The following is a 20,125-nucleotide window of genomic DNA, read 5'->3' on the forward strand; positions in this document are numbered from 1 at the left end:
AAAGGTCATTCAGCCTCAAAGGGTTGGTGACTCACAGGTTGAGAACCACTGTTCTAGACTCTCGTTTTGCCTGCTGTCAAGACATGTCCCCATTGCTAGGGCTCCTGCTTGGAGACTCAACCCTGGCTTCATCCTGTGAGACCCTGGTGTTCGCCTCCTGCCCTTTCTTTGCTCCTCTACCCAGCTTCCTCCTGAATTCTTACTTCAGCCTGTTTGATTAGAGTGCCCCAGCAAGAAGGTTCTAAAGGAAGGCTTTGCAGGAGACACCCATGGAATTGTGTTCTGGGAGGTGCCTTCCCCTCCCCTGGGGACCCGCCTGCCCCACCTGCCTTCTGGGTTTGGAAGAGCCTGTTCGAGTTCTTTGATGTATGCTGTCTCTCGCTGTCCCTCTGCACCGGCTCCCTCTTTTCCTCTGTTGACCACATAGAACATTTCCAGCAGTATCGGTATTTTTAAAAAATATTTATTTGTTTATTTATTTGCACCCCAAACGCTGCTTCCTCCCCCTACCCCCTTACAGAGACCCTCCCCCACCCCTCTCCTTCCCCTCTGAGCGGGTGCTCCCCCCCCCATATCCTCTGCCACATTAGACGCCCTCTGCCGCTGAGGCCATACGAGACAGCCCTGTTGGGGAACAGACACCACAGAGGCTTTGGAGAGAGCCCCTGCTCCAGTTGTTGGGGCCCCCATGGAGACCGAGCTGCACGTCTGCTACATATGTGCCAGGGGCCTGTTCCGGCCTGTGTGTGATGGCTTGGTCTCAGAGCTCCAAGTTAGTTGACTCTGTTGGTCTTCCTGTGAGGTTCCTATCCTCCCCCCAAATCTTCCATAAGAGCTCCCGACCTCCGTCCAATGGCTGTGGGTATCTGCGGGCTCAGTATTTTGAACTGACAGACAGCTCGGGGAGGGTCCTTTCTCATCGTGATTATTGGCAGTGTATGGGCCTAGTGTGTCTTCCTTTCAGGCTTGGAAATGCCTTTGATATTCCCTTTCTCCTCTGCTTCCTCCCCCTTTTGTCTGTTTCCCTGGGACTCCTCTTGGTTAAGTACGCGTGTCACTTCATTTTGACACTCGTTTTTGTTGTTTGATTATTTATTCAGAGGCTCTCACTCTGTACCTCGGGACAGCCTGGAAGTCACTCTGAAACTCAGGCTGGCCTAGAACTCATGGAAATTCTCCTGTCTTAGCATCCCAAGTACTAGAATAGCAAGTACAAGCTCTAACTCCAGGCTTGTCATTTATGCTCATCCAAAAACTCATCCCCATCCCTCGTTGTCCTGTTCTTACATCCTGACCCTGTGTTACAAGTGTGGTATTTTCTTGAGTTCCCCAGGGAACTCTAATGGGATGTTATTTTATTTTAGCACCAATTATTGTAATGTTTTCTTTGGTTTTTTTATCTTTCAAATGTTAAATTATTTAAAATCAATGCATCTACAATGAATCCTAGGAAGGCCCCTAATTGTGTGCTCTCTCCTGAAGTACTTTTCCCATCTTCTGAGTCTTACATTCTTCCCACCCCACTTTCTACAGGGTTACGGTAAATATTAAAAATAATTACCACAAACCCTCGCTAGCCAGCATCGTCGAGCCATGTGGCATCGGCAGGGTATTTTCATCTCAATCACAAAAGCTTCTCACCCACTAAGCTCCTAATCTCTATCCCATGCTGCTGTCTGAGCCCAGCAACAACTCTCCATCCACCCAGTTCCCCAGGCGGGTCGCTGCCACACCGGTTTCATACAGAGACCTCGTATCTCGAGGCTCTCTCGCCCCCTGTGGTTATAGTCACAACCCACGCCAGCCTGACCAAATCAAAACTCCAGAAGCTTATCACTTAACAATCAGATTTATCTCAGCAATTTGTCTCAGTAAATTTACATTCCGCAAAACGTCCACACAATAAACTCAGAGCCAATTGATAATGATATAAACCTAGATAAGATAAATTGACCTATAGAAATTCATCCCCTAAGAAATATTCATAACTACCTGTGGCCATTTAAGGCCACACAGATCTGGGTCGTCCTTCTCTGCCTCCATCTTGGTACTCTTTTTTTCTCCTCTCTCCCCTTACCAAACTCTGTGCCCCGCCCCACTTTCTCGCTGTCCAATTGCGGGCCTCACCTTAACTTATGCCAGCCCTCTTCTGCATATAGACATCAACCTGCAGTGCGGGGTTGATATAGATGTCCCAGCCACCACTGACCACTCACGGTTACTCATTCTCAGCACTTTGAGCAGTAACATGACTGCACTGGGTGACACGCACTACCGTATGAGTGCCCTAGGTTTCCCGGACAAGACTGGGAGCAGCACAATCTATGATATAATCAGACATATGTAGAAGGCAGTTTGACAACACAACCACCCAACAAAACAACACCGATATGGTCTCCCCGTGGGTGTGTGACCTTCCTAGTGAGAGAATTTATGTTACAGTACCGAGCTTGAATTCCCCCTATGGAACAGGCCTCGAATCCAATCAGGAGAAAGGTTGATGTACTGGCTGGTTTTGTGTATCAACTTGACAAGCTGGAGTTATCACAGAGAAAGGAGCCTCCCTTGAGGAAATGCTCCCTTGAGGAAATCCAAGAGATCCAGCTGTAAGGCATTTTCTCAATTAGTGATCAAGGAGGGAGAACCCAGCCCATTGTGGGTGGTGCCGTCCCTGGGCTGGTAGTTCTGGGTTCTATAATAAAGCAAGCTGAGCAAGCCAGGGGAAGCAAGTCAGTAAGTAACCTCCTTCCATGGCCTCTGCATCAGCTCCTGCTTCCTGACCTGACTGAGTTCAGTCCTGACTTCCTTTGGTGATGAACAGCAATGTGGACGTGTAAGCTGAATAAACCCTTTCCTCCACAACTTGCTTCTTGGTCGTGATGTTTGTGCAGGAATAGAAACCCTGACTAAGACAGTTGGTTACCCCCAGAAACAGTCATATTGCTGTTGTACCAAAGGGTAAGCCTTGCCTGGTAGGTTAGTACTGTAGAGTGAAGGAAGGTCCAGCTATGAGTAGGAGCATGGACGGCTTTTCTCCCCAGCAGCCCACACAGTGCCTTCCAACACCGGGAAAGCTACTCGTCAGAAAGAGTTTCCTGGTAGGTTCAAGACTCATTTCTTTGCATCCTGAAGCCAAAATGTGTTGGTGTCTCCAGCTGTGGGTTCCTACCGTGTAGTTACGATGGGTGCCCAGGAGCAATGGTAAGAACCTGTGTTGTTTCAGGTACCCGTAGAAGCTCCCTGACCAGTAACTTGTAGGGAAGCCATCCATATTTGGCACTGAGATTTTCATTTAAAACACACGAGTAGATGGCATCAGCTCTCAGATGTTCCTGGTTGACTGTCATGTGTTGAACATACTAAAAACAACAGAGAATGATGTGCCTAGCCCTCATACTTTTGAGAATGTATGCACCGTATGTCAAAGCCAGGTACAAACCTGGCTTAGGAAACCAGAAATGTCTTCCCAATGCTTAGAATCCAGGGAGGAATCACATCAAGCAAGAACTAATCACCCTGATAACAATATACACTCCGTGATTGCCTAGGTTTGTCTGGGGCAGGGGCTCAGCTGAGTGTTTCTTCTTGCTTTACCCATGTGTTTGCTCCCCCAATGCCTCTCTGTGTGACTTCGTCCTCTTTAACATGCACAGTTGTCACCCGGTCACACAGCCCCAGTCTTCACAGTCTGCGGTTGAAAGTTCTGGAGTTCAGCGATAGAAGCATCTAGGCTTTCAGAAGGCTCGAGTCCAGAACTGGGGCAGGTATCACTTTGGCCATCTCCCACCAGTTAAACAAGCCAAAAAGCAAGGTCAGATCGAGCCTTCATAGGAAATAGGCTTCATTTCCACCCAGGAGAAAGGGCAGAAAGTTGGTGGCTATCTTTAATACGACAACTTTTTATACGGTATTTATTTTTAATTACCGTAAGTCATTTTCAGAAGATTTAAAGTATACAGGAGGACGTGCATGGGCTCTATGTAAATACTGTATGACACTTGGCATAAAGGCTGTCACATATGTGTGTTTTGCCATCCAGAAGAGCCTGGACCCAATCCCTGCAGATGCCAAGGGCTGACTGTGCCTTTTACATTCTCTAAGGAAAGATGCGTATAATATTTTGCCTACTTAGGCATGTATGACGTTGCTATTTGGACTTTTTTTTAAAAGCAGATTGTTTTTAACCATTGCTTCTCTTTATTTATAGGTGTGCTTAGACCGTCTACTTTTTAAGGATTTGTTTATTTATATGAGTATATATGAGTACATTGTCTTCATGCACACCAGAAGAGGGCATCAGATCCCATTACAGATAGTTGTGAGCCACTATGTGGGTGCTGGGAATTGAACTTGGGACCTCTGGAAGAGCAGCTGGTGCTCTAAACCGCTGAGCCATCTCTCCAGCCCCGACCTTCTGTTTCTTGTTTTGATTTTGTCTACATAGTTTTCCAATGTTTTAGCATAGTGACCTCAGCATACCTACAAATGTTTTTGTTACTCTAGACATAAAATTCAAATGTCTTAAAAGAAAATACAACAAAAACCTTGCCTCCCATTTTCCCAACCCCCTGCCTGTCTTCTAGTTTCCTCTTCTTCCAAGGAACTGACAGATGCTTGCTTCCCCTTGTTATTTTTTAAGCTCAGAAACCACAGGCCCTGTCTACTGCATACTGCCCTGACACTTTCTGTTCTCATCTTATCTCAGCAGCTAAGCAGAGTTGGGCCTGGCTAGTATTTGGACAAGAGGAGCCATACTTCCTTAGGTTTGAATTCACAGTGATGGCTTTCTCATCCATAAACCTTTAGCCTGTGCGACACTTTATGCTCTATCTTCCTTTAATTGTGTGTGTGTGTGTGTGTGTGTGTGTGTGTGTGTGTGTGTATGTGTGTATGTTGTGGAAGTTTTGAGCACATCACAAAGTGAAAGAGACTAATATAATAAACTCCATTGCGTCTGCCACATGGCTTCAGCTAATTTACACTTGGCCCGTCTTGATCCACGAATGTCCCTCCACCTCTCTCCAGATGACTGGGACTTACACACAGATGTACACCTTCAGAAGTCTAAGAGCATTCACAGCGCATCATATGCATGCTTTAAACATGTAAAGAATCCATTAATATTATCTAATCAATACTCATGTGTGCCTCGTTGTCTGTTTACTCCTTTTAAGTGTCGTTCTCCGGTTCAGCTGGCTGGATCATTGTGTCCTGTGGATCAACACTGTCCAAGACTCTTTCTGTTTTCTCCCTCATTTCCGTTCTCATGCAGTTTCCTTGCTGATAAAGCCACACGACCTTTGGCAGTTCCCACTGTCTGGATCTTGGCTTTGCACTCTTATATGTGGCCTGACACGTTCTCCTCTTCCCCGTGGTTGCTTTGGACCTGGAGAGCTGGATAGAGTCAGGGAGATTTGTAGGCAAGAGCGCCAGGTGGTCTGTGCCTGTCCCTCCTACTTTGTCTCAGGAGTCAAAGACTGTCTGGCGTCTCTCTTTGATATTTAGATATTTTTCCCCAGAGATTTTAACTGGTGTCAACTCGCTACTCATTACTAAGGTCTTGATGGGTTTTCCAGTTCACACCTAGTGGTGGGAAGTCCTGCCTTTGATCCCCAGTTCCTCATGAAACCGGGTGTGAGGACAAACACCCATAACCCAACACTCAGGAGTCAAAGGCAGGAAGACTAGAAGTTCAAGGTCATCTGGACTATGCAGTGAATTGAAGTCAGCTCCCGGTTGACCCTTTCCTTCTTCAGCGATGAGCAGAAAGACATCTTTAGATGAGCATCTTCTCTGTCCACCAGGAACCTGTGGTTCCTTTGGTTACAGCTGTGGGGGAACGTCAGGACTGACGCACCGCTCTTCCCCGTTTGTTCCAGCATGAGTCAACTCCTGTTTACCCTTCACGGGCAACCAATGAGGGCTTTACCTCTCAGTATCACTGTGAGCTAAGTTGTTCCTCTTTGGGTTGCTTCCTCTGTATTTGGCATAAACCATCTGTCAAATAGGGACCTTGCTTTCTTACCTGACAAGGCCTTCAGGGTCCAGGTTGTCCTTTCCCTATCTGGGAGCTGAAACTAAGGGCCTCTCTAAGAAGTCTCATTTTTCTTTTTTCTTTCTTTCTTTTTTTTTTTTTTCGGAGCTGGGGACCGAACCCAGGGCCTTGCGCTTGCTTTTTAAGTGCTCTTGAGCCAAATCCCCAACTCCTCATTTTTCCCCATTTTTTTTTTTTTTGGTTGGTTCTTTTTTTTTGGAGCTGGGGACCGAACCCAGGGCCTTTCGCTTCCTAGGCAAGCGCTCTACCACTGAGCTAAATCCCCAACCCCTTTATTTATCTTTTATTCTTTGGTGCATGCTCTGTCTTGTTCCAGCTGCTGCTCATGGTGTCTTGTGCGCGCACCCCTTCCTCCCACCTCCCTTTTTCCCACCCCTTGGCTTCTGTGTCTCAATTTTGGCCAGTCTGTCTTTCCTTAGGATGTTATTTCATTGTTCTTTTAACAGAACTGACTTGGCTTTTCTCTCTCCCCATTCTTTACATTTTACATTCTTCTTTCTTTTCCTACATTTCCCACTTCCTTCTCCAATTTCTTGCCTAGTGTGCTGCCATTTCTGAGAGCTTGTCTTATTCAATTTGGAAATTACTCTTACTGATTTAGTTACATTCTTAGGTGAGATACTCCTTGAATTCCTTTAAATTTTTATTTGATTTTTTTTGAGAATCTGTTTATTTAATTTTATGTATATGTGTCTTGTCTGCATGTGTGTCTGTGTACCATGTGCAATCTGGTGCCCTCGAGAGGACAGGAGAGGGCACCAGATCCTCTGTAAGAGCAGCTAGAACTCTTTATCACTGAGCTGCCCCTACACCCCCACTTTTTAAATTTTTTATTATAGATTTATATTGATAAAAAGAGCCCACTTCTTATTGATCCACAGTTCCACCTGTGCATTCAACGGAGTATCAAAAATATGTGTGGAAAAAAAAGACCTCTGTGTACACTGCTTTGAGACCTCAGTCTTCCCATAGAGCACTTGTTAGCTTAGGCTTCCATAGTGCTAAGTGTCATGTGTAATCTGTGGGTGCCTGTCCTTAGGGGCACGTGCACGAGCTTCGTCATTTTATAAAACAGGGTGAGTACCTGCAGATGTTGGTGTGGAAGGGCAATCCTGGCCTCATCTTGAGCACATATGGAGATGGCACCCTCCGTGTCTCTTTCCTGCTTGTCTCTGCTTCCTTGTCTTGGCTGCTGAGCGTCTGCCTGACCTTCCAGATCTCAGCGGTCCCCTCCAGCGGTCACTTCCACTCTGTACCATACCTGCTTCTCTACTGTCAGGCTTCTCTGGTTTTGTTTTGTTGTTTTTGTTTGTTTTTCTAACAGTGGTTCTGGATAGAGATAGGCCTCTGAGATGCTGGAGAGCTGGCCCTGAGACACTGTGTGGGGAAGTTCAAGTGCTGACTCAGCCTGTCCCCTGGGATGGGGGGACATTTGCTGACAGCAACTTTTACCATAAGAGCCCAGAACTCCCTCATTTCAGTGACCAGCTTACACTTCCCCCACCCTATCTGGAGCAGTAACAACAGGCTATACCAAGAAATTCATACACTGAGCTCCAGCCAGACCCTGCCCTGCACAGACACTATCCCCATCAGCTGCTCATGTCTCCATGTGAACTCAGGCCCAAGGGCTGACTGTACTGTCAGGTCTGCCTGGGCTGAATACCAACTTTTCTAGTAGTTTGGTTCATCTCTGGTCTTCCTCAAGTGTTGTGGCTATCTGGTTGGGTTCCTGTGTTTGAGATTCCCCATGGATTTCTGTGCACTGACCATCAGTCCCAACAGCCTGCAGGAAGGAGACAAGGAGACTACAGTAGACTCCCTGTGGGGCACTCCCAGAACATGTCTCCTGAGCAGAAGCATCTACCAGGTGTGTGAGTCTTGCTTCCTACTCTAATTCTTTACAAACGGGACAGATGTCTTCATTCCTGCTGCCTGGCACAGGCTGGACTAAGCCACAGGCGTCCCTCTGTGGCCTCACTGGGGTCCCTAGGTCACCTGCCCTCATTTCTTCTGCTTCTGTGTACAGCCTGGGCAGCCTCAGAGCACTCCTAGCCTTCCCTAACCCATGTGCCATGACCTCCAGTCCTCTTCTTATGCTAATAGGATGCCATGGCAGTCTTAGATAATTTCATTTAAATCTTTTTGATCAAATGTATTATCCTGTGTATGAGTATGGATACGTGTGCCATGGAGTATTTGGAGGTTAGACAACAACTTGTCCAAGTCCATTCTCAACTTCCACCCTGTGGGTCCTGAGGGTTGAACTCAGGTTGTTAGGAAAATGTGAATTCTTTTGCTTTGGCTATTCATGTATTTATTTATTTATTTATCTATCTATTTATTTATTTATTTATTTATTTATTTTTGAGACAGGGTGGCAACTCACAGAGATCTGCCCGCTTCTGGCTTCCCAATGCTGTAATTAAAGGTGTGAACCACCTCAGAATCTAAGATAATAGTAATACTTGAGGAGATTGATGACACTTATCTTTTCCTTTTGAAGCTTGCCGCCTCATAAAATAAGCTTGCATTCTCTCATCCCCCAAAATCCCAGGAAAACTAAAACTCCCTGTCTTTGTTACCTGCCATAATAATTTCTACAAATTTAATTAGATACATGGTGTCTTTAGGAAGTTGCCAAGACAAGCTATCTGAGGTTTCTTTTTCTAAATTGGACCTAAGATGACATTCCTTTCTCTTGTTTTTTATTCCTTAAACAAATCCCTAAGGAGAAAGAAGCACCATTTTTCTTCCTCCTTGGCCTTTTTTGCTCTCATTTGTTTGCAAGGGATGTTGTCTCAAATGTGCAGCCTCGGGCGGTTCACCCTGGATGCAGGTCATAGAAAGATCCAGAAGGAAGGCTCTGAGTCAGGGTGGCAGGCTTCAGGCCTTGAGAGCAGAGCCGGGGAATTCTTGGGATATTTGTGGTTACTAAGGAATCTTGGAGTGTGCTTCAGTTTAATAATCAGTGTGTGTGTGTATGTATGTGTGTTTGTGAGAGAGAGAGAGAGAGAGAAAGAGAGAGAGAGAGACAGAAGACAGACAGACAGACAGACAGATAGACAGACAGAGAGACTGAGAGACAGAGAGACTGAGAGATAGAGACACAGAGAGACAGAGACACAGAGCCATAGAGAGAGACAAAAAGACAGACACAGAGCCACAGAGAGATAGAGAGACAGAGACAGAGGGAAAATCAGGGATACATAGAGAGATGGAGATAGAAAAATAGAAACACAGAGAGAAACAGACACATAGCGATAGAGACAAAGAAACAGACAGACAGACAAACAGCATGCACATTACTGCCATCCATCCAGTATTTACTCTAAGGAAGGAAGTCTGTACTGGGAAACTACTATGACAACCACAGGCTAGGGTTGGTCTATCTCAGGCAGCCGCACCCTAAAACCCTGACCTTGGCCTGTGCTGCATCCTTACTCTCAACTTAGGAAGGTGGACGACCAAATTGATGTTGGTGAAAGTCAGCTGGACTTGCTTTTGTTGTTGTAACTTGAGGGTGTGGATCTGTGAAGATGTGGAGGGAAGAAAGAGCACATGGCTTTGTGTTTTTCCTTTACAACATGGTCTAGATTCCCTCAGGACTGCCACACATTTGAGAAATGCCTGCTAGGCAATTTTGTTCCTACGCAGACATACACACATGCTGTAGCTGAATACATATGTAGATTGATGGTATCTCTCTCCATGTATATATATAGATATAGATATATATATATATATATATAGATAGATAGATAGATAGATAGATAGAGAATACATCTATATATAGAGAGAGCATACATAGGTGTATAGTAGAGAGCATGCATATATATAGATATACAGAATTATATTTTTCTACATAAATTTAAATGTATGTTTATATATTCCACACATATATGTGAGACATTAACACAATAAACATGAGACCTACAGGGCTGCTGCTGATAAAGCAAATCGTTTACATAGGTTTTGTGTAGACATGAGTGTACTGTAAGGATGTAGTAGACAGGGCTGTAGGTATATGAAGCAGCCCCTCATCTTTCCCGTTACCAAGCATGATGCTGTCCTATGCTTTGCAGGAGGTTCATCCATGCCTGCATCACCACAGACATGTGAGCAATGTGTTACCATCAGCGTTAACACAGCTCCACAGGGCTTCTTAAGCTACATCATCTCATGGCCCCCCATTGGCAATGTCGGCCATCACTGACCAAAGCACCACTAGGCACTGCCTGATAATACTTCATAACTTACTTGTTTGTCTTTAATTCTTAGTTTTCCTTCTTCCAGAATTTGCTTTTAGGCAAACAAGTAAAACAGATGTAGATTCTTATTTTCTTCTTTTATACAGAATATGGTTAATTGTAAATGTTTGTCTGGATTCACCTGTTTCTTTAATATATTTGTATATGTGTATTCTCTTTGACAACTGTATAGTATTCTACAGAATAGATGTACCACATTTTATATAGGCAATCTTTTGTCAGCAGACATTGAGCTATTCCTAATATTTACTATAGGAAATAATTCTAACTTTATGTTTGCATGTTAATGAGACTATATATACAACAATTCCAAAATGTTGTGACAAAGGGCATATGCTTTCCAAAATCAGACAGAGGTTGCCAAATTGCCTCTAAGAATGTGTGTTCTATTGCCTCCAAACTTCAACAATATTTGGTCTTGCCCATTTCCTATAGGCCAGACTATAGTGTTTGTTCCCAAACTGGTTTTTTCCCCCAATTTGCTGTGTGAAAAATTAACAAATGTAGGACCTTGAGCACAGCACATCAAGTGTGCCCTATGACTAAGCTGTGCCCCAGAACCCAGCATTTGTTCAGTATGCACTTCTGGTGTCGAGTCAGACAGTGGATGAGTGGGTTAGATACCCTACTGGAGTCCTCCCTTTATACTCCTTGCTCATCAATTCAAGGAGCCTTTGACCCTTTCTTAATGTGTTTTGAAGCAACCCTCCTGAAGACAGTGTGTCTTGTTAACACATAGGATGCCCTGTCAAATTCCACAAGAGCACAGAAACTGAAATGTTCATGAGATAAAAGGAAAGAAAGAAAAAGGTCTGGTTTTTAAAAACCTGCATCACTAAACAAATTTCCAAATATAAAATTAAAATAAATAAAAGAGCTTACCAAAGAAAGATTTAAACTCTGTACATGAAGACTATTTAAATCAATCAAATATTATCATACTTAGGATGGCTTAATATCATTGATCCCTTTTCAAATCATATTCCTTCAACTTGATACAATTAATTCACTCTTTAAAACATATTCTTTATTCAATGTATCAAAAATTATACTGAATAATGAGTACTGGGTCATGGAAGATTTATCTTTGCATCCGTGTCTCCTTTTGTATTTGTCCACCAATTCAACAAACACACACAAGTGTTGTCATTATTCTTTTAATATTGTCAAGTTCCCTATAAATTGGTGTTGCAATTCAGGGCAAGAGCAATTAAAATATAAACAGGCCTTCTTTGTGGGGCATGAAAAAATATATACTAAATTTTATCTCAAAAAATAAAACCATGAGAATAAATTGCCAGAAAAATTAAAATGGTGAAGGATTGGGATGAAGAGGAGAGAACTCATATAGTTTGCTACAATGATACCATGAGATGCATTGGAACCTAGAAAGGAAGGACCAGAGAAAGACAGGAACCAGAGGACCAGAGAAAGACAAAAACCAGAGGACCAGAGGAAGACAGGAACCAGAGGACCAGAGGAAGACAAGAACCAGAGGACCAGAGAAATACAGGAAACAGAGGACCAGAGAAAGACAGGAATCAAAGACCAGCTCTGAAGTGGGTCAGGATGCACACTACTTTTGCTTTGCTGGGTTTGTTTGGTAGTAGCATAGGACACTATGTTGTTTCCTCAATTCTTCACAAAAGTCGATCTTAGAGGAATCAAATAAGCAGGTGTAAGATTAAGCTAACTGAAGTCTAGGAAAGTTACCAAATTAAAATGATTTTGAAATGATGCCTTTTTCTCAAAGCATAACACAAAACCTAGGCATCATAGAGAAAAATAAGTACTCTGTACAGTTAGAACTGATTAGATTCAGAGCACTTTTCTGTGTAAAAACTGTTAGAACACACTGGTTCTACACATTAGCAGAGAGCTAACTTTCTTCATCTGGAAAGAACACTTGCAAAACAATGTGGAGATGGCCTTGTGGTTTTTACATGAAAGGAAATCAAGAGTGAGGAATTACTTTAAATTCACCCACATTGGGGGGGTGTCAATAAACATTGGAAACCTATATGTATCACTCTATGGAGACAAATACCAATCATATCCATGGATGGAGTGTGTTCCCAGCTTTACAGATATTTGATGAGAAAGTTTACTATCTAACATGACGAGGTTGTAAGTTTATTCCCCTTTCCTTAGATTTTTCAGTAAAAAATGACTAGTATAATTTTACAACTAATAGTTGTATTGTACTTTGAATGTAAAGGGTCCCCTGAAGACTATTTAACCACTTGGCCCCAGTTTATAGATTTGCTTGGAAGGTTGTAGAACCATTAGGAGATGGTGTCTCTCTGGAGGAAGTGGGCCACTGTGGTGACTGCAATCGCTATCTGCTTTCTGTTTCCTAAGACGGACACAATGGTAGCAGCCACTTTATGGTCCTGCTACCATGCCCTCCCCACAATGATGGGTTGCATCCCTCCAAACTGTAAGCCCTTTCTCCCTTAAATTGTGGGTGTTTGATGATAGAAACAAGAACAATAGCTAAATTAAGTTGATTGTGATTATGGACTTTATGGAAAATATGTGCTTTTTTTTGAGACAGAGAATTTGCTCTGACGATTAGTGTCTTAGTCACTGTTCTATTGCTGTGAAAATACACCATGACCATGACAACTCTTATAAAAGAAAACATTTCGGTGTGTCAGGGGGGTGCTTACAGTTTCAGAGACTTAGTCCATCATCATCACCATCATCATCATCATCATCATCATCATCATTCAAGGAATATCGTGGCAGAGAAAATGGCTGCAGGCAGGCAGGCGTGGTATTGGAGAAATAGCTGAGAGTCACATCCTGGTCCAGAAACACAGAGAGAACTGGGTCTAACATAGGGTTTTGAAACCACATAGTCTACCTCTCAGGATGACACACTTCCTCCAACAAGATCAGACAAGACAGAAACACAGGCGATGCTGTACTGAAGTTCGACCCTCCCATTAATTTCTACACTTGTCTCATCTGTCTTTCCAACTTGTCTGTGTTATCACTGACTATAAATGCCCAGGCTTTTCCCCATGCCTCTCCCGAGAGTTTCAGGTCTGACCTTTAAGTCTTTAATCTATGTCAAGTTGAATTTGAGATATTACGTAATGTAAACAGCCATCCTCACTCTCTTTATAATTGCATATTCAGTTTTCCCAACATGCACTCTTAAAGGGATTATCCTGTCTCTGTGCACTCCGGGTGCTTTCTCAGAAATTAGCTGATTGTATATGTGTGGGTTTTCTCCTGGGCTCTCTACACGGTTTCTCCTGTCTGTCTATGTGAATGATGGACACATACTGTTTTGATTACTGCAGCTTTGTTGTGTAGTTTTTTAAACAGCATGTGTGGTGTTTTCTGTTTTGTCTTTCATACTTTTAGCCATTTGTGGAGTTGTGGTTCCAGTTTGCTTTAGGAGGTTTTGTTGTTGCTGTTGCTTTGTTTTGTTTTCTATTCTTGTATCAAATTCTGCTGGATTTTGAAAGAAGTTGCATTGAATTGGAAAAACACTTTGAATAGTCTAGAAATTTTTACAGTATTAATTCTTCCACTCTAACAATATGGCATACCATTCCACTTATTTGAATCTTTGATTTCTTTCGTCCAATTTGCAGTAGGTCTTTTGATTCCTTCTGTTATGTGACAGGTATCTCTGACATTGAGACATTTCAGACTGCAGGAAAAGTCCTTAAGCAGTAAATTACACAACTCAAAACACTTTCAGGAAGTCCCTGAAACCGACCAAATTCACTAGGCCCCCTCACTTTAAGAATAAATAATAAAAGGCTGAGAGTCTCCTATAGATAGAAGGAAGCTGAGCTGCAAAGACCCTGAGACCAAAGCAGTAGTCTGGAAGAAACAGAAACCAACTGAGTTACCTGGAAGAGGTTAAGACAAACTGAGGCCCCTGAAAAGCACACTCTCCAACCCATTGAGCTGCCCGCAGGCTGTGCAGTGAGCTCCAGGTTCCCAAATTTTGTAAGCCATCACTCATGCTGGGGTGGGCTTTGACGATGCAACTGTTTTTGAGCCATTTTTCCTCCTATATCTCCTCCTATAAATAACCCTTCACCTATGTTCCTGTAAGTAACCCCAATAAAACTCAGTGGTTCACCAAGTTGGACTTTGGTAATAGCCGTACTTCAGTCTGTCACAGGGTCCCTCTCTGGGGTAAGTAGATTTTTGTTTTGTATCTCCCCAGAAAAGATTTTGTTATGCAACATCTTGGTTAAATTTGTTACTGAGTATTTCTGTGTAAATGGGAGTGTTTTTTGGATTAATTTTCTGATTTTCCATGTTATTGTGTAGAAATGCTGGGGATTCTTGTATGTTATCTTGTATCCTTTCACTTCTGGACGACCTTTTATTAGCTTTAATGATTCACCATGATGAAAATTGTGACCCTACCATGTATGGACTTTATTGTGTTGAGAACCTTTGTGTCTATACCTTGTTGACAGTTTTTGTTGTTTTTTTTTTTTTTTTTTGTCACAAACTACATTGACTACTGATGGTTTAGATGTGTCCACTGAGATGATCTGTTAACGTGTGTCACAGTCATTGTTTGGCATATGTTCAGTCACTCTTGCACCCAAGGAAAAAAATCTCACCCCCACTTAGTCATGGTGTATGATCTTTTTATGTGCTGTTGAACTTTAGTTTGCAAGTATTTGGTTGAGGATGTTTGCACCTAACATTCACCCCGTTTATTGACCTGTATTTCCCCTTTTTATTAATTTATTCTTTGACAACTTTATACGTAGATAATTATATACATATTATATATAAATGCATTTAATATTCTAGTCATCTGTTACTCTCTCTTATCCTCTTCCCGCTCTGTTGGCGTCCTTCCTCTCGCCAGGTTCCAACCTACTTCCATCCCTTGTTGGAAGGAATCCCTTGTTTGCATTATTGCTGGGTGACCCTCTGGGCTTAACCAGGGCCACCCCACAGGTGTGAAACTAGTCACTGAGTTTTGAGTGATTCACCTGTGACATCATCATGAGAAACAATGAGTTCCTCTCTTTTAACAGCCTGCTTCTGGCCTTTGCTTCCCTGAGCAAGGGGACCTGTGAATTCCTGCCCCATCTGTGACCAAATGTTTCAGGCCTCAGTCTTCTGCAGACCCTATGGAGACAATTGCAGTTTCTCGAGTTCCACAGCCATGTCATGCTTGCAAGGTGACATTTAGATCCCTCTTCCCCACCATCCATTCTTTCTAACCCAGTATCCTGAGCCTTAGGAGGGGAGAGACAAGTGTCGCATTTAAGTCTGGCTACTCGTTACTTATTTGCAGAGCTTTGACCAGTCGTGAGTCTTGGCATTAACCACCGTTCTCTGTGGAGGTTGAGGGCAGTGCTAGTTCCAAGATGACGGGACAGTGAGCTCCTGCACTTTTCTTTTTCTTACAATGTCCTTATATGATCCTGGTAGACTAGTCTCATAAAATGAATTTGAAATTTTCCCATCCCCTTCAATGTTTGGGATAGTTTGGGAAGTATTGTCACCAATTCTTCCACCTTGATAAAATTCACTCCTGTGGACATCTAGTCCTAGGATTTTCTTTGGGGAATTGTTGTTGTTGTTGTTGTTGTTGTTGTTGTTGTTGCTGTTGCTGTTGCTGTTGTTGTTACTGTTGCTGTTGTTGTTACTATTACAATCTCACTCTGCCTGTTCACTCATTTATGCACAATTTATTCTTGTTTATTTCTAAGATTTATTTTTATTGTTGTTAAGTATGCACGTGTGCACACACATGTATGTGCACATGAATCCAGAGCCTGTGGAGGCCAGAGGGTTTGGAGTCCCAGGCAGTTCTGGGCCACCCAACATGGGTACTGGGAACAAACTCAGGTCCCCTGCAAGAGTAGTATGTGCTCCTGGGACTGAGCTGTCTCACCATACTTGGTGTGGTTCCAGTCTTCCTGGATGTGTTAAGCCTTCGTTTCAGCCTACCGTATGCTTTGTTCTGGATAATGTCCACCTGCACCTGAGAAGGACATGGTCCCGCTTGTCAGATGACAGCTTTGCATGGACCTGTTTGCTCCATTCGGCCTGATGCTGTTCAAGTCCATGGTCTCCCTTTTGATTTTCTGTCTTAATCATTCATAGTAGAAACTAGGGTGGCAAATATGGTGACTATTGTTATGTTCTTAGTTATTTTTCTCTTCCGTTTGTACTTGTGATGTTAGATACATGCATATGTATATGTGTGTGTATGTGTATGTATATGTGTAGAGGAGCATATAGCTATTAAGTCCTCTTAAATTGACCGTTTGATCATTGTATAATGACCTTCTTCATTTCTTAGGACACATTTTTACTAACATTCTGCTTTGTCTAATATAAGGACATTTCTTTATTGTCCCCTTTTTGTTGAAAACAGGCTCTTTTCTCATACGATCTATCCTGATTACAGTTTCCCCTCCTTTTACTCCTCCCAGTTCCCCACCACCACATCCCTTTCCATCCAGACCCCCCCCCCTCTGTCTCATTAGAGAAGAGCAGGCTTCCATGAGATAACAACCAAACAGACAAATTAAGTATAATAAGATGGAGAGAAGCTTTCATATCCAAGGACATGTAGGAGAAAAGGGCAACCAAGAGCAAGCAGGAGAGTCAGAGACCCTTGTACACACACTCAGGAGTCCCACAGGGGTACCAAGCTGGAAGTCAGAGGACCTGGTGCAGACCCGTGTCGGCCCTGTGCCTGCTGCTCCGGCCTCGGTGAGCTCACGTGAGCCTTGCTCAGTTGATTCAGAGGACCTTGCTCTGTGCTGTCCTCCACCTGCTCTGGCCCTTCCTGCTCTATGCCTCCGCTCTGACAGTGAACGTCTCCTTTTAGTCCCCGATCACAAGGAATGTTTTTGTCCTTTCACTTTCGGTCTGTGTGTGGCTCCCACGGGCAGCACAGCATAGCCTATTTTTTCCTACTTGGGACTTTCTCTACTTTTTGACTGGAAATGTTAATCCATTCAGGTTGAAAGTAATTATGGGTGGTAAAGCTTTCCTCTCGGACTAGGGAAATGGCTGAGCAATTGAGAGCACTTGCACTTCTTCCAAAGGACCGGGGTTCTCTTCCCAGCACACAGTAGGTGGCTCACATCCACCTCTGACTCCTGTTTCTGCGGAACAACTGCTCCCTTCTGGCCACATGTGGTAGGATCTGTGTATGTGTGTGTGTGTGTGTGTGTGTGTGTGTGTGTGTCTGTGTGTGTGTGTGTGTGTGTGTATGTGTGTGTGTGTGTATCATATATATATGGATATATGTGTGTATATGCAGGTATGCAGACATATACATACATATATAGACAATAAAAAATTACTCAAACACATTATAAAAAAGGTATACTGGTGCCATTTTGTTACATTTTTTTCACTGATCTGTAGTTCCTTTGTCTTTCTTCCTGGTGTTGATTTTCTTTGGTAACCTTAAGCAGCAATTTTAAGAGAAGGACACTGTCCACATAAGTGGTTGGGGTGTTCTGTTTCTGCCTTTAGCATGTTTGGAGAAGTGGTTGTTGTTTTCCCTTGGCGGGGCCTTTTTCCCATGGGTGGGGGCAGGACTGCATCTTATGCCACCTCCCAGAGCAGACTTGAAGTCACAGTCTTCCTATCTCAGCCTTCTAGGTGCCGGGATCACAGGCACGTGCTGACACAGCAGGCACGGATGTTTGTTGAGTTTCAGCAGTGTGCCAGGCAGTGCCTGTCTGTGCGGAGGCTCACACAGACCTGTCTGGAGTGAACATTTAGGGAGCTTAATCTATCTTCTGCTCCTCAGCACCGTCTTGTGCTATGCGGGACCTGTTTGTTGACTCAATCTGACTCCAAGTTAAACACCAAAAACCACCAATTTATCCATTGAACTGTCATCGCCTGGTCCCAGGAGGCTAGAGAATATAAGAACCTCAGACTTCACAGTTTCTTTCGAAGTTTTCTAACCTAAAATTCCCACTTTAGGTAATGACAATGGCACTGCATTCTACAGAGTCCAGCAAGGGTCAGGCAATGTGCTCAACACTGCCCACACCTTCACTCTCTTGACCCTGACCACAGAGCCTCTGAGATAGCCAGGCTCTACCAGTCCCTCTGCTTTGGTTGCTAAAGAAAGGAGGTAATAGAAGCATGCCAGGGGCCCCAGGAGGAGCGCTAATTGCAGGGGGAGGGGTGGGAGCAATGACGGGGGAGGGGTGGGATCGAGTGTGTGTGTGGCTTGGTGACCCCTCTCTTCTGTTCCTCTCTGGAGCTCTCTCGGGGTCTCCTTCCTTTTATATGTCTGCAGCCGTGTACTCCTAAGAATATGCTTAAGTTTCAGATCCTTGTGTGAACTGGAAATCCCCAGAATATTACCTTGAAATCGTGCAGATTTTTTATCTGACGTGAGTCCAATAAACAATATTCTGAAACAGCCTGATTTGAGGAACAGAGGGGAAATGGGGATTTGGGAGGCAGTGAAGCTGTTCTTGGAAAGGAAATTCCAGAAAGGCCCCAAGTAGATCATTCTAGCCCTTCACTGGGAGAATCCTGTGACCCTGGGCCAGGACACATGTATGTCCAAATGTAGTTGGTTCTCAACCGTCTTAAATCTGTGACCCTTTAATACAGTTCTTAGGTTGTGGTGACCACCAACCATAAATTTATTTTTGTTGTTCAGTAATTTTGCTACTGTTATGAATTGTAATGTAAATGTCTGTGTTTTCCGACGGGCTTAGGCCACCTCATTTGACCCCCACAAAGGGGTCACAACCCACCGGTTGAGAAGCACTGCCGCAGCCAGCAGAGAATGCTGACGAAGCTTTCGGTGGGGCTGTGTGAGGACAAATCGCTCTACACCTGCAGCAGCGAATGACTGGGGCCTGGTCTCAGGGACAGACACTCTCCCAAGGCGACAGGATCTGGGTCAGACCACGTGCAGACAGAGGAAGGAGAAGGAAGCCAAGAGGGAAAGTCCATGACTGTCCTTTTGGGGAGTCCCATCTGTGGTGGGTTCTGGACAGAGGAGAATGTTGGCCAGCAGGGAAAGGATGGGGAGAGAAGGAAGGAACCCTTCCTTTGAGGAAATGCAAACACACAAAACTACCTCACAGGGACAAGAGCGGGAGAAGGGGCCTGTGCCCCTTTGTGCACACATCTGTTCTTTTTATTGACTTATAAGGAATACGTGGCCCAATTGTTCATGGGTTTCATTCTAAAAAAGGGGGAGATTCGAAGACCCTAAATGCTTGCCAGCCCCTGGGAAGCTGTAAGAGGCAAACCTGGGGCTTGAACCCCATTCTGACAGCTGCACTTCTGTTACTCCATGTTTTACCTAGCAGAGTTCTCAGCAGACGTTACAGGAAGCGCCTTGGTGTCTTGTCTTGCTGTTTCCTTTTGTTTTTTGTGTTTTTTGTGTGTGTTTGTTTTTTAATTCCTTCGTTTGGGCCTACCTTTGTAGTAAAGAAGTTGGCTTCTGTTAGGAAACTGACTGTATTAACTGGAAAAGCGTACTCCAAAGAAGCATTGACACTTAGTCATAACAGAGAAGTAACTCGAAATTAGAGAAGAGAGTTTTACAGAGATCACCTGAGATTCATCCACAGAAGAACGACCACCTTGAGAAATGGTCGTCTTGTCTGCTCCGTGCACACTGTGTGATGGAATGGTCCACAGTCACATATTTCAGTTGTCACAGGCATCAGAACACGCAGTGATGAGCATGTTCATGTACATGGCCTCCTGTGTGTGTGTGTGTGTGTGTGTGTGTGTGTGTGTGTGTGTGTGTGTGTGTGTGTGTGGTGTGTGGGTGTGTGCGTGTGGTGTG

At 43.9% G+C, this 20,125-nt stretch overlaps 1 protein-coding gene and 1 non-coding gene across 2 annotated transcripts in view; one reads left to right on the forward strand and one right to left on the reverse strand.

Moving 5' to 3' along the window:
* Positions 1–20,125, forward strand: part of Lrrk1 (leucine rich repeat kinase 1) — a 126,049-nt gene that overhangs the window by 4,647 nt on the left and 101,277 nt on the right. The gene's annotated exons all lie outside the window — the stretch shown is intronic.
* On the reverse strand, positions 11,346–11,471 carry LOC116895074. Its single transcript, XR_004387243.1, has one exon. It is a non-coding gene; the product is annotated as a small nucleolar RNA SNORA40 (small nucleolar RNA).

Source organism: Rattus rattus, chromosome 2, assembly GCF_011064425.1.
Source record: "Rattus rattus isolate New Zealand chromosome 2, Rrattus_CSIRO_v1, whole genome shotgun sequence".
NCBI lineage: Eukaryota > Metazoa > Chordata > Mammalia > Rodentia > Muridae > Rattus > Rattus rattus.